Here is a 3,599-nt window from a genome sequence, read left to right as displayed (position 1 = left end):
ACAGTCCATGCTCCTCGGACTGGCAGAGATGTGCCTCTGTCACATTCCACAGCTCCTGTATCACAGCGATAAGCCTGCAATTAGAAACAGACAGACACTAGCTACCATTCATCCCAGGCCTCTGGGGCAGTAAAGTAAGCTGACAGGCCCTCAGCATTATGCTGGAACACTAACGCCTAATTACAGATGTATCGATGGGAGGAAAACCATCTGTAATTACATACAGTACCAACAATGGCTGTCTGTGTGGCAGCACGGAGGAATAACCACACGCTGTAGCACAGTTATTAGGAACAGAAGGGCTTGGTTAAGTGATCACACTGTTTCCTTTCAGAATTAGAGATGATCCGTTTAATGCGGTACTACTGTTGACTGTAGACACGATGAAACAAGTGACTGCTRGTTTGAATGGCGGTTCAGATAAAAAGCCCTCTCCAAAAGAACCCCAAAACACCTCAGCCAGGTGTACGCAAGACCAAAGGCAAGTCTTAAAGAAAGTGAACTTGATGATTTGTGATACAACATTCGCTACATCAAACACATKAGAAAAGGTAGTACTAGGTAGGTAATTAGGCAGAATCGGAATACCAGAGCACATGAAAAAGCTTTATTGTTACACAGCTTAAACAATGACAAATATAGTGCTTTGCAGTCAAGCTTAGAATGTGTGAAATATTTAGCGATGTCACTAGAAGGGAACAAATAGTAGTGTACTCACTGTTACAACTTCAATTATCATTAAATATCTGATTTGGCAAAATTATACAAAGTAGGAAAAATACAGGATCCAGTAAACAGTTTGCCTTCTGCGGTGCAGCACAAGATGGTAGTAAAACTGCAACAATGACAGTAACAAAATAGACTTATCTGATAGTACATCTCATACTATGGAGTTATTTCTCTGCGGACGCACATTCAGCTTTAAATAACACATTATAGCGGCAGGTGGCCTGTGAAGGAGCGCATTGGAATGTACAGGTACACTAAATACATTGATAGATACAGGCGGCCCGACAGCGATCAGCTGTCTATATGTTTACAATCACAACTCAACAAATACTCATTTTACAATCTCCCTCTGAAAACAAATCTGGATACTGTGTGTTATTATACTGTGGCATAGTTGGCAAACTCTTATAGGCTCTATATGCACTCTCTCTCTCCCCATCTCCCATATATCCCTCTTTAATTACATACATTTTCTCCCATTTAATACATTTTGCCCTAGACATTTCGGGAATGTGTTTTTTCTAATACAAGTTTTAAAGTACTTTTGATTCTTAACAGTGTTCGAATACGTTAAGGTTATAAACACAATGCATGTGAAACATTTTTCAGATTTCACATGGATCAGAAACATTTGGCAGCACAGAGAATCAGCGTTAATACACAAGGCATCAGCAGTGGCCTACTGTACTGTATGCTGTCAGGCAGTTTGACAACGTGGAGTCTACAGCTGTGCTGTCAGGCAGCTTTGACAAACGTCGGAGTCTAAGGCTGTGCTGTCAGGACCTTTGACAGACGGGAGTCTACACTGTATGCTGTCGCGCAGTTTTGACACGTCGAGCTATAGCTTGTGCTGCAGCGAGTTTGACAACGGTGGAAGTCTACTGAGCTGATACAGGGAGTTTGACAAGGCATGGATCAACGTATGCTGCTCAGGGAAGTTTTGACATACGTGGAGTCATTATTATGCTGTTCGAGTTTTGCGTGAGTCATAGTTCTGTCAGGGTTTGACAAACGTCGAGTCTACTACTGATGCTGTAAGGGAGCCTTTACAGCGTGAGTCACAGCCTGTGCTGTAAGGCAGTTTGACCAGCCGTGGATGTCCTACAGTGTGCTTAAGGGAGGTTACAGCCGTGCGATCTACAGCTGCTCTGCTCAAGGCCAGTTTTGAAAGCGTCTGGATCTACAGCTGTGCTGTCCAGGCACAGCTTTTGACAAATGTGGAGTCTACAGCTGGCTTTGCTGTAAGGAGTTCTGTACAGCGTGGACGTCATACAGCCTGTGCCTGCTCAGGGCAGTTTGCACAACGTGGGAGCTCTATCACGCTGTCTCTCAGCAGTTTGACACGTGGAGTCTACAGCTGATGCTGTCAGGAGTTTGACAAGTGGAGAATCGAATCACTTTGCTGTAAGGGAGTTTGACACGTGGATCACCTACTAGCCTTTGCTGTACAGCGGACATTTGACAACGTGGAGTCTACACTGTGCTGTCAGGCAGTTGACAATGGTCGTGAATCAATGACATGCTACTGCCAATGTCGGCACGCAGCGATTTGCAAAACCCAACGTGTGAGTACATATCAGCATGTATGCTGGTCAAGGAGTTTGACAACGTGGATGTCTATACTGTTGCCACTGTCAGACACGTTTGAACAATGCTGAGTCTACAGCTGTGCTGCTAAGAGGAGTTTTACAACGTAGGAAACGTCTACAGCTGTGCTTAAGGGAGTTCTTAATTGGGCCTAATTGCACAGCTGAGTGTCATTACGGCTCATTCACTGACAGCATCTCACACTATAATCAATATTTCAAGTGATGCAAGAGCATGAGGATCAGCCATGCTAAACCACTGAAATTAGCCTCTGCTGATGCTACAGCATAGTACACGTGCAACACTAGTCTCATAGTACCAGTGCATAACAGCTCATAGCTATAGTACAGTGCAGAACTAGCTATAGTACAGTGCAGAACTAGCTATAGTACAGTGCAGAACTAGCTATAGTACAGTGCAGAACTAGCTATAGTACAGTGCATGTAACCATTTGAGGAGTACGTACATGTTGTTTATTACATTGTAAGTGATTGTAATGGATCACAGCACAAAGCTAATGCATTCCTGGGAAGTTCCATAACACAATAGTGAGTGTTAAGTTCTCAGTCCGTTTGTCCAGGGATGTCAGAAGCAGAACAGCCATGCAAACTCACCAGTTCAACATGCGCAGGCAGGCCATGTATATTACAGTGTAGAGAAGCCACAGTATGGTCAATATCCACATCATTTCACATTGTCTGAAATTCCCTTCATAATACAAGCAATCACAGTGTCACAATAACACCAGAGATTTATTTTGGGCCTGTGTGAATGTTCGCTGCTGTGGTTGACTGACTGACTAACTCTACTGTTAACCGTAACAGGATATGGGGCCACTCACTCAAACATTTCATCATGTTGTAGTATCATCTAGAAGGAGGCAGAGGCCTGGGGCAGCTGGTGGAAATGCCCAGCCTCACCACCCTTAAAGTGAATTGACAGCAGGAGTGTTTCTGTGTTGGGGTAGGAGAGGGAAGTTGCGGGGGTCAGATTCCCTCGGCCCACACCAGATGATGTGAGAAAGAGTGGCTGTGTGCGATGGCGGTGTCAGAGGGCTTTAGCAGAAAGGCAGTCGTCAACGATAGCACACTAGTCAACGCATGTGACATGCAGCCTAATATTAAACACAAAAGAACCACAACAAAACCAAAGAGAAGAAAAGACACAATTACTTTCAGTCACGGCATGCAATATGCCCAGGCCCGCTCACCCACCCAAACACAATATGCCCAGGCCCGCTCACCCACCCAAACACAATATGCCCAGGCCCGCTCACCCACCCA

Source organism: Salvelinus sp. IW2-2015, unplaced genomic scaffold, assembly GCF_002910315.2.
Source record: "Salvelinus sp. IW2-2015 unplaced genomic scaffold, ASM291031v2 Un_scaffold16444, whole genome shotgun sequence".
Lineage (NCBI taxonomy): Eukaryota > Metazoa > Chordata > Actinopteri > Salmoniformes > Salmonidae > Salvelinus > Salvelinus sp. IW2-2015.
Note: the sequence above shows the minus strand (reverse complement) of the source record.